Source organism: Pristiophorus japonicus, chromosome 9, assembly GCF_044704955.1.
Source record: "Pristiophorus japonicus isolate sPriJap1 chromosome 9, sPriJap1.hap1, whole genome shotgun sequence".
In the NCBI taxonomy this organism is placed as follows: domain Eukaryota; kingdom Metazoa; phylum Chordata; class Chondrichthyes; family Pristiophoridae; genus Pristiophorus; species Pristiophorus japonicus.
The window spans coordinates 23,825,281-23,836,382 of record NC_091985.1 but is presented as its reverse complement, the minus strand read 5'-3'; the positions used below and the strand labels follow the sequence as shown (position 1 = coordinate 23,836,382).

At 60.6% G+C, this 11,102-nt stretch overlaps 1 protein-coding gene across 2 annotated transcripts in view; it reads right to left on the bottom strand.

The window, feature by feature from the left end:
- The window catches only part of LOC139272971 (uncharacterized), a 44,054-nt gene extending 33,608 nt beyond the window's left edge, over positions 1-10,446 (bottom strand). For both annotated transcript variants that reach the window (XR_011594982.1, XM_070889174.1), the window contains exon 1: positions 10,371-10,446. The gene's annotated coding sequence lies outside the window, so the exon portion shown is untranslated. The remainder of the gene's footprint in view (positions 1-10,370) is intronic.
- Positions 10,447-11,102: the final 656 nt, after the last annotated feature.

Genomic DNA, 11,102 nt, shown 5'->3' with positions numbered 1-11,102 from the left:
CCCACAAACTCTCTCTTCCTCCCCTAAACTCTCTCCGCCCCCAAACACTGTCTCTCCTCCCCCAAACTCTCTTCCACCCCCTCAAAATCTCTCTCTCCCCCCGAAGCTCTCTCTCACTCTCCCTCCCCAGCTCTCTCCCCCTCCTCCCCCCCACGCTCTCTCCCTCCCCCTCACGCGCTCTCCCTCTCCCCCAAGCTCTCTCTCATTCCCCCCCAAGCTCTCTCTCACTCCCTCCCAAGCTCTCTCTCACTCCCCTCCAAAAGCTCCCTCTCACTCCCCCCCCCCCCCCAAGCTCTCTTTTCCTCCCTTCCCCCCCACAAACTCTTCCCCCCCCGCCCACAAACTCTCCCTTCCCCGTATAAAACTCTCACCCCGCCCCGCCATAAACTCTCTTTCTATCCCCCCCAGCTCACACTCTCTCCCTCCCATCCCCCTCAAACTCTCTTTCCCCCCCCTCCTCAAAATCTCTCTCATTCCCATCCACCCAAGCTCTCTCTCTCTTCCCCGCCCCCCCAAGCTCTCTCTCTTCCTCCCCCCCGAAGCTCTCTCTCCCTCTCCCTACGAAGAAGCTCTCTGCCCCCCACCAGCTCTCTCCCCCTCCTCCCCCCCACGGTCTCTCCCTCCCTCGCCAAAGCTCTCTCTCTCCCCACAAACTCTCTCTTCCCCCCCCCCTCCAAACCCTCTCTTCCCCCCCCCGCAAACTACCCCAACTCTCTCGTTCCCCCCCCCCAATCCCTCTCCATCCACCAAACTCTCTCTCTCTCTCTCTCCCCAAACACTCTCTTCCTCCCCCCCTACAAACGCTCTCTTCCCCCCCGCACCTGCGATCTTTCCCCCCCCACAAATGCTTTTACTCCCCCCGACAAACTCTTCCCCCCCCCCCCCCGCCAAGCTCTCTCTCCTTCCCCCCCAAGCTCTCTCTCCCGCCCCCAAGCTCTCTCTTCCCCCCGCAAACTCTCTTTCCCCCCCCAACTCTCTTCCCCCCCGCCCCGAGCTCTCTCTTTCTCCCCCCCCCACAACCTTTCTCTTCCTCCCCCCCACAAACTCTTTCACGCCCCCACAAACAATTCTTCCCTCCCCCCAAAATGCTCTCTTCTGTCTCCCCCAAATGCTCTTTCCCCTCCACACAAACTCTCTCTTCCCCCCCCAATTCTCTCTGCCCCCAAAAACTGTCTCTCTCCCCCAAAACTCTCTCTCTCCCCCCGCAAACTCTCCCTACCCCCGCCAAGCTCTCTCTCCCTACCCCCGCCAAGCTCTCTCTCCCCTCCCCCAGAAGCTCTCTTTCTCTCCCCCCCCCCAGCTCTCTTTCCCTCCTCCCCCCCAGCTCTCTTTCCCTCCTCCCCCCCACGCTCTCTCTCTCTCCCCCCGCAAGCTCACTCTCATTCCCTCCCCCCTCCATGCTCTCGCTCACTCCCCCCTCCAAGCTCTCTTTCACTCCCCTCCACCCCACAAACTCTCTTCCCCCCGCAAGCTCTCTCTCCCTCCCCACCAAACTCTCTCTTCCTCCCCCCGGCCAAACTCTCCCTCTCTTCCCCCACCCCCCCCCCAAGCTCTCTCTCACCACCCGCCCCCCCCACGCTCTCTCTCCCCCCCTCCCTTCCCCCCCACGCTCTCTCTCCCCCCCTCCCTTCCCCCCCACAAGGTCTCTTCCCTCCCCCCCACAAACTCTCCCTTCCCCGCATAAAACTCTTTCACCCCGCCCCGCCACAAACTCTCTTTCTTTCCGGCCCAGCTCGCACTCTCTCCCTCCCATCCCACCCCAAGCTCTCTTCCCCCCCTCCACAACCTCTCTCTTCCCCCCCCCACAAACTCTCTTCCTCCCCCCCCACACAAACTTTCTTTTCTCCCCCTCAGACGCTCTCTTCCGTCCCCCCCAAACGATCTTTCCCCTCCGCACAAGCTCTCTCTTCACCCCCCCCCAAGCTCTCTTCCCCCCCACCAGCTCTCTCTTCCCCCACCCCTAGCTCTCTCTCCCCCCCCTCCCGCAAGCTCTCTCTTCCCTCCCCCAAACTCTCTCTTCCCCCCCCAAGCACTCTTCCTCCCCCCAAAGCTCTCGCTTCCTCCCCCCCAAGCTCTCTCTCCCCACTCCCCCCAAGCTCTCTCTTCCCTCCCCCCAAGCTCTCTCTTCCTTCCCCCCAAGCTCTTTCTTCCTTCCCCCCAAGCTCTCTCCCCCAAGCTCTCGCTTCCCCGCCAAGCTCTCTTCCCCCCCCCGCAGCTGTTCCCCCCCCCCCCCAAGCTCTCCCTACCCCCCAAGGTCTCTCTCCCCCCCCCCCCAAGCTCTGTCTCGCCCCCCAAGCTCTCTCCCACCCAAGCTCTCTCTACCCCTCCCAAGCTCTCGCTCCCCCCGCCAGCTCTCTCTCCCTCCAGCCGCAAGCTCTCTTTCCTCCCTTCTCCCCCACAAACACTCTCTTTCGTCCCCCCCCACAAATTCTCTCTCTGCTCCCCAAACTCTCTTTCCCCCCCAAAAAAAACTCTCTGCCCCCCCGCCACAAACTCTCTTTCTTCCCCCAGCTCGCTTTCTCTCCCTCCCATCCACCCAAGCTTTCTCTCTCTGCCCCCCCAAACTCTCTCTCCCCCCACCAAACTTTCCCTCTCCTCCCCAAACTCTCTCCCTCCCCCTCAAACTCTCTCTCCCCCCCAAACTCTCTCTCCTCCCCCAAACTCTCTCTCCTCCCCCAAACTCTTTCTCTTCCCCCCCAAACTCTTTCTCTTCCCCCCCAAACTTTCTCTCCCCCAAGCTCTTTCTCTCCCCCGCAAACACTCTCTCTTCCCCCTCCAAACTCTTCGCCCCCCCCCCAAACACTCTCACCAGCCCCCAACTCTCTCTCTCCTCCAAACACACTCTATCCCCTCAAATGCTCTCTTCCCCCCCCCACAAACGCTCTCTTTCCCTCCCTCCCCCCACAAACGCTCTTCCCCCCTCCCACCAACACTCTTTCTCCCCCCCAACACAAATGCTCTCCCGCCCCCGCCACAAATGCTTTTACTCCCCCCGACAAACACCCCCTTCCCACCTCTCCACAAACTCTCCCCCGCCCAAGCTCTCTCTCCCTCCCCACCAAGCTCTCTCTCCCTCCCCCTCCAAACTCTCTTTCCCCCCCTCCGAGCTCTCTCTCCCCCCCCCCCACCAACCTTTCTCTCCCCCCCCCCCACAAACTTTCTTCCCACCCCCCAAACGCTCTCTTCCGCCCCCCCAAATGCTCTTTCCCCTCCCCACAAACTCTTTCCCACCACAATTCTCTCCTCCGCAAACTCTCTCTCTCTCCCCCCCCCTCAAACTCTCTTCCCCCCCGCCAAACTCTCTCTCTCTTCCCCCACCCCCCAAGCTCTCTCTCTCACCCCCCTCATGTTCTCCCTCCCTTCCCCCCCCATAAACTCTCTTCCCTCCCCCCACAAACTCTCCCTTCCCCGCATAAAACTCTCACCCCACTCCACCATAAACTCTCTTTCTTCTCCCCCAGCTTACACTCTCTCCCTCCCATCCCACTCCAAGCTCTCTTCTACCCCACCCCCGCAAAACCTCGCTCTTTCCCCCCTACAAACTCTTTCTCCCCCCACCACAAACTTTCTTCCCTCCCCCGCAAACGCTCTTTCCCCTCCCCACAAACTGTCCCCCTCAAACTCTCTTTCCCCCCCTCAAAATCTCTCTCATTCCCCCCCAAGCTCTCTCTCTTCCCCACCCCCCCAAGCTCTCTCTCTTCCTCCCACCCCGAAGCTCTCTCTCCCTCCGAAGGTCTCTTTCCCCCCCCCCCCCCCGCACCAGCTTTCTCCCCCACCTCCCCCCCACACTATCTCCCTCCCCGCCAAAGCTCTCTCTCTCCCCACAAACTCTCTCTCTCCTCCCCCTCCAAACTCTCTCCTCCCCCCCCAAACTACCCCAACTCTCTCTTCCCCCCCAAAAACTCTTTCGCCACCCCCAATCTCTCTCCCTCCGCCAAACTCTCTCTCTCTCTCTCTCTCCCCCCAACGCTCTTCCCCTCCCCCACAAACGCTCTCTTCCCCCCCCCACACCAGCGATCTTTCCCCCCCCCCACAAATGCTTTTACTCCCCCCGACAAACTCTTTCCCCCCCCCCCAAGCTCTCTCTCCTTCCCCCGCAAGCTCTCTCTCCCGCCCCAAAAGCTCTCTCTTCCCCCCGCAAACTCTCTTTCCTCCCCAACTCTCTCCCCCCCCCCCCCGAGCTCTTTCTTTCTCCCCCCCCCCACAACCTTTCTCTTCCTCCCCCCCACAAACTCTTTCACCCCCCCACAAACTCTTTCACCCCCCCACAAACTTTCTTCCCTCCCCCCAAAATGCTCTCTTCTGTCTCCCCCAAATGCTCTTTCCCCTCCCCACAAACTCTCTCTCCCCCCCTAATTCTCTCTGCCCCCAAAAACTGTTTCTCTCCCCCAAAACTCTCTCTCTCTCTCTCCCCCGCAAACTCTCCCTACCCCCGCCAAGCTCTCTCTCCCCTCCCCCCAGAAGCTCGCTCTCCCTCCCCCCCGAAGCTCTCTCTCCCCCCCTCCAGCTCTCTTTCCCTCCTCCCCCCCACGCTCTCTCTCTCTCCCCCCCCCCCACAAGCTCTCTCTCACTCCCTCCCCCTCCAAGCTCTCACTCACTCCCCCCTCCAATCTCTCTTTTGCTCCCCTCCACCCCACAAACTCTCTTCCCCCCAAGCTCTCTCTCCCTCCCCCCCAAACTCTCTCTTCCTCCCCCCGCCAAACTCTCTCTCTCTCTCTCTTCCCCCACCCCCCAAGCTCTCTCTCACCCCCCCCCACGCTCTCTCTCCCTCCCTCCCTTCCCCCCCACAAACTCTCTTCCCTCCCCCCCACAAACTCTCCCTTCCCCGCATAAAATTCTCACCCCGCCCCGCCACAAAATCTCTTTCTTCCCCCCCCCCAGCTCGCACTCCCTCCCATCGCACTCCAAGCTCTCTTCTCCCTCGCCCCCCCAACCCCCGCCACAACCTCCCTCTTCCCTCCGCCACAAACTCTCTTCCCCCCACTCCACAAACTTTCTTCCCTCCCCCACAAATGGCCTCTTCTGTCCCCCGCAAATGCTCTTACCCCGCCCCACAAACTCTCTCTTCTCCACGCCCCCAAACACTGTCTCTCTCCCCCTGCAAACTCTCTCTCCCCTCCTCCGCAAGCTCTCTCTCCCCTCCCCACCGAAGCTCTCTCTCCCTCGCCCCCCGAAGCTCTCATTCCTTCGCCCCCCCCAGCTCTCTCTCCCTCCTCCCAAGCTCTCTTTCACTCCCTCCCCCCCCCAAAGCTCTCGCTCACTCCCCCCCTCCAAGCTCTCTTTCGCTCCCCTCCACACCACAAACTCTCCCTCCCCGCCAAACACTCTCTCTTTCCCCTCCAAACTCTATCTCCCCCCCGCAAGCTCTCTCTCCCTCCCCCCCCAAACTCTCTCTTCCCCCCCGCCAAAATCTCTCTCTCTTCCCCCACCCCCCAAGCTCTCTCTCATCCACCCCCCCCCCCACGCTCTCTCTCCCTCCCTTCCCCCCCACAAACTATCTTCCCTCCCCCGCGAAAAACTCTCCCTTCCCTGCATAAAATTCTCACCCCGCCCTGCCACAAACTCTCTTTCTTCCTCCCCAGCTCGCACTCTCTCCCTCCCATCCCACTCCAAGCTCTCTTCTCCCCCCACCACAACCTCTCTCTTTCCCCCCCCCCACAAACTCTCTTTCTCCCCCCACCACAAACTTTCTTCCCTCCCCCCAAACGCTCTTTCCCTTCCCGACAAACTCTCTCTTCCTCCTCCAAACTCTCTCCGCCCCCAAACACTGTCTCTCCTCCCCCATACTCTTTCTCCCCCCCCAAGCTCTCCATCCTTCACCCCCGCCCTCCCCCGAAGCTCTCTCTCCCTCTCCCTCCCAAGCTCTCTCTCCCCCTCCTACCCGCCAAGCTCTCTCTTCCCTCCCCCCCCAGCTCTCTCTTCCCTCCCCCCCAAGCTCTTCTCTTCCCTCCCCCTCAGCTCTCTCTTCCCTCCCCCCCAAGCTCTCTCTTCCCTCCCCCCCCCCAAGCTCTCTCTTCCCTCCCCCCCCCAAGCTCTCTCTTCCCCTCCTCCAAGCTCTCCCTTCTCCCCCCCCACAAGCTATCTCTCCCCCAACCCCCGCAAGCTCTCTCTTCCCCCACCCCCCGCAAGCTCTCTCTTCCCCCACCCCCCGCAAGCTCTCTCTCCCTCGCCAAGCTCTCCCTTCCCAAGCTCTCCCTCCATCCCCCAAGCTCTCTCCCTCCCAAGCTCTCTCTCCCGCCAGCCCCAAGCTCTCTTTCCTCCCTTCTCCCCCACAAACACTCTCTTTCTCCCCCCCCATAAATTCTTTCTCTGCCCCCCAAACTCTCTTCTCCCCCCCCCGCAAAAAAACTCTCTCTGCCCCCCGCCACACTCTCTTTCTTCCCCCCAGCTCGCTCGCTCTCCCTCTCATCCCACCCAAGCTCTCTCTATCTCTCACCCCCGCCAAACTCTCTCTCACTCCCCCAAATTCTCTCTCCACCCCCCAAACTCTCTCTCTCCCCCCCCCAAACTTTCTCTCTCCCCAGAAAACTCTCTCTTTCCCTCAAAACTCTCTCCCCCCAAACACACTCTATCCCCCCAACAAACGCTCTCTTCCCCCCACAAACGCTCTCTTCCCCCCCCATAAACGCTCTCTTTCCCTCCCCCCACAAAAGCTCTTATTCCCCCCCTGCAACGCGCTTTCTCCCCCCCCACCACAAATGCTCTCCCCGCCACTACAAATGCTTTTACTCCACCCCCACAAACTCTCTCCTTTCCCCACAAGCTCTCTCTCACTCCCCTCCCCCCCACAAACTCTCCCATCCCCGCATAAAACACTCTCACCCCGCCCCGCCAAACTCTCTTTCTTCCCCCCCCCCCCCCAGCTCGCACTCTCTCCCTCCCATCCCACCCCAAGCTCTCTTTCTCCCCAGCCCACAACCTCTTTCTTCCCCCCCCCACAAACTCTCCCCCCCTCCACAAACCTTCTTCCCTCCCCCCAAACGCTGTCTTCCGTCCCCTCAAACGCTCTTTCCCCTCCCCACAAACTCTCCCCCCCACCCCAAACTCTCTTCCCCCCCCAAACTCTCTCTCTCCCCCGCAAACTCTCTATCCTCCCCAAACTCTCTCTCCATCCCCCAAACTCACTCTCCCCAAACTCTCTCTCACCCCCAAACTCTCTCTTCCCCCCTGAAACACTCTCCCCCCACCACAAACGCTCTCTTCCACCCCCCCTGCTCGCTCTCCCTCCCCCTACTCCCAAGCTCGCTCTCCCTCCCCCCCGCAAGCTCGCTCTCCTTCTGCCCCCCTCAAGCTCTCTCTCCTTCCCCCCAAGCTCTCTCTTCCCCCGCCAGCTCTCTCTTCCTCCCCTCCTCCCAAGCACTCTCTCCCTCCAGCCCCCCCCCACCCCCAAGCTCTCTTCCCCCCCTCAACTCTTCCCCCCCCCCCCCAAGCTGTCTCTTACCCCCCCCCCCAAGCTGTCTCTTACCCCCAAGCTCTCTCTTCCACCCCAAAGTATCTCTTCCTCCCCCCCCAAGCAATCTCTTTCCCAACAAGCAATCTCTTTCCCCCCCCAAGCAATCTCTTCCCCCTGCAAGCTCTACCCCTCCCCCCGGCTCTCTCTCTTCCCCCCCAAGCTCTCTCTCTTCCCCCCCAGCTCTCTCTCCCCACCCCCCAAACTCACTCTCCCCGCCCCCCAAGCTGTCTCTTCCCCCCAAGCAATCTCTTTCCCCCCCCCCAGCCGAAGCAATCTCTTCCACACCCCCCAAGCAATCTCTCCCCCCCCAAGCAATCTCTTCCCCCCCCCCCCCCAGTAATCTTTTACCCCCCCCAAGCAATCTCTTCCCCCCAGCTTTCTCTCCCCCCCAAGCTCTCTCTCTCCCCGCCCCAAGCTCACACTCCCCACCCCCCTCAAGCTCACTCTCCTCCGCCTCCCCAAGCTCTCCCTTCCCCCGAAGCACTCACTTCCCTCCCCCCTCAAGCTCTCTCGCTGTCTCTTCCCCCGCCCCCAAGCTCTCTCTTCCCTGCCCCCAAGCTCTCTCTTCCCCGCCGCCAAGCTCTCTCTTCCCCCGCCCCCAAGCTCTCTCTTCCCCCGCCCCCAAGCTCTCTCTTCGCTGCCCCCAAGCTCTCTCTTCCCCCGCCCCCAAGCTCTCTCTTCCCCCGCCCCCAAGCTCTCTCTTCCCTGCCCCCAAGCTCTCTCTTCCCCCGCCCCCAAGCTCTCTCTTCCCTGCCCCCAAGCTCTCTTCCCCGCCCCCAAGTTCTCTCTCCCCCACCCCCAGCTCTCTCTTCGACCCCCCGCAAGCTCTCTCTCCACCCCCCTCAAGCTCTCTCTTCCCCCTCCCCTCAAGCTCCTCTCTCCCCCCCGAAGCTCTCTCCGGCCCCCCCAAGCTTTCTCTCCCCCCCACAAGCTCTCTCCGGCCCCCCAAGCTTTCTCTCCCCCCCACAAGCTCTCTCTCCCCCACCAAGCTCTCTCTTCACCCTCCAACTCTCTCTCCCCGCCCCCAACACTCTCTTCCCCCCACAACACTCTCTCCCCCCCAGCACAAACGCTTTCTTTCCCCCGCCCCCACAAACGCTCTCCACCCCCGACAAACGCTCTTTCTCCCCGTCCCACAAATGCTCTCCTCCCCCCCACAAAATGCTTTTACTACACCTTCCCAGCTCTCTTTAACCCTCCTTCCCCCCCCCACCCCCACAAACACTCTTCCGTCCCCCCCCACAAACTCTCCCTTCCCCGCATAAAACTCTCTTACCCCGCCCCGCAACAAACTCTCTTTCTTCCCCCCCAGCTCACTCTCTCCCTTCCATCCCAAGCTCTCATCGCCCCTCCCCACCTCTCTCTTCCCCCCCCGAAACACTCTCTTCCATCCCCCCCAAACGCTCCCCCCCTCCAAGCTCTCTCTCCCCCCCCCAGCCGCAAGGTCTCGCTTCCCCCCCTCAAGCTCTTTCTTACCCCCCCAGCTCTCTCTCTCTCCCTCCCATCCCACCCAAGCTCTCTCTCTCCCCCGTCAAACTCTCTTTCTTCCCCCAAACTCTCTCTCTCTCTCCTTCCCCCCCAAGCTCTTTCCCTTATCCCCGAAGCTCTCTTCCCCTCCCCCCACAATCTCTCTTCCCTCCCTTCCCCTTAGCTCTCACTCCTTCCCTCCCTTCCCCCCCAGCTCTCTCTCCCTCCCTCAACCCCCCAAGCTCTCTTCCCCCCCAAACTCTCTCTCTCTCTTCCCCCCTCAAGCTCTCTTTCCCCCCCAACTCTCTCTTCCCCCTCCACCCCCCCACAAACTCTCTCTTCCCCCTCCACCCCCCCACAAACTCTCTCTTCCCCATCCACCCCCCCACAAACTCTCTCTTCCCCATCCACCCCCCCACAAACTCTCTTTTCCATCCACCCCCCCACAAACTCTCTTTTCCATCCACCCCCCCACAAACTCTCTTTTCCATCCACCCCCCCACAAACTCTCTCTTCCCCATCCACCCCCCCACAAACTCTCTCTTCCCCCCCACCACACAAATGCTATTTCCCCCCCGACAAAAGCTCATTTCCCCCCACAAACTCTCTCTCCCTCCCCCCCAAGCTCTCTCCTCCCCCCTGCCTCAAGCTCCCTTCCCCCCCAAGCTCTCTCTTCCCCCACCCCTCTCTTCCCCTCCCCAGCTCTCTTCCCTCCGCAGCTCTCTCTCTTCCTCCCCCGCCCCCCCCCAAGCTCGCTCTCCCTTCTCCCGCCAAGCTCTCTCTCTCCCTCCTCTCCCCAAGCTCTCGCTCTCCCAGTCTGCCTCTCTCTCTCCTGGCCGCTCGCTCTCTACGGCGCTGTGGGGCGGCTTGGGGTCGGCTCGAGGATCGGCGGATGCGTTCGGCTGCTCAGTGGAGGCAATGTGGTATTCGACGCATGCGCAAAAAAGTGTTAGTGGGAATTGCGCTGGGTGGGCGGGGGGGGGTGTGGAGTCGGAGATATTTGTTACAAGGACACCCTCAAAGCCTCCCTGATAAAGTACAACATCCCCGCTGACACCTGGGAATCCCTGGCCCAAGACCACCCTAAGTAGAGGATGTGCAACCAGGAGGGTGTTGAGCACCTCGAGTCTCAACGCTGAGAGCATGCAGAAATCAAGCGCAGGCAGCGGAAGGAGCGCGTGGCAAACCAGTCCCACTCACCCCTTCCCTCAACGACTATCTGTCCCACCTGTGACAGGAACTGTGGTTCTCATATTGGACTGTTCAGCCACCTAAGGACTCATTTTAAGAGTGGAATCAAGTCTTCCTCGATTCCGAGGGACTGCCGATGATGATGATTTGTCCTAATTCTCGCCCGACGCATGCGCGGAAGAGAGACTTACTACAAATAGTTAGTGTAAAATCAAATACGAACGTTTTCCTTTCCTCAGAACACAAAATGGGCTCTTACCCCTTGCCAACATGTCTTTAGCGTTGGAGAGGGGGTCGATATCACGCGGCCCTACGTGGCTCGAGGAGGAGCAGCGGTTCAACCGACGCGCGATTTAAAAACAAACTCATCAGCTCGTTAGTGGGCTATCCAATAAGGAGCAAGCTTTTTTGCATTCTGGGCGTCACGGGATGACGCAGGCGGGCGGGAAGTGAGCGAGCGGTTGACGGCTCGAGCTCGAGCCGATCAACGGCTGCCTGCAGGGCGCGAGCATGCTGTGCCGGGGTGCGGCGGCGGCTGCGATGGTACTGCTGATTAGCGTCGATGTTATTTCGGGCGTGTGGAGGTAGGCAAGGCGGGGCAGCGCAGTTAAAGGCAATGTGGATCCCCCACGAGTTGAAAGTATCCCCTTTTTAAGAAAAGGGTTTGTGCAATAAACAACGCGAGCGTGTTCAAAAGCGATGCGTTATTTTCAGTTAGCAGTCCTAAAAGTCCCAACGGTTACTGAAACCAAGCGATGCAATAGCACCTTGTGTAAATGCACAGATCAAAGCATTTAGGTCCTGTTGAATGATACCACAACATCGGGAATGTAGTTGTCAGTTCCATTATTGAATGTATGCCCTGACCCTGCTTGTAATGAAAACAAAATGGTCGTCGACCTGAAATAGTGGCCCAGAAATTGCGGCCGGCGGCATAGCTACGGAGTACGCCGCCGAGCCGCGCAAAAAATACAGATACAGGGGTCAACAA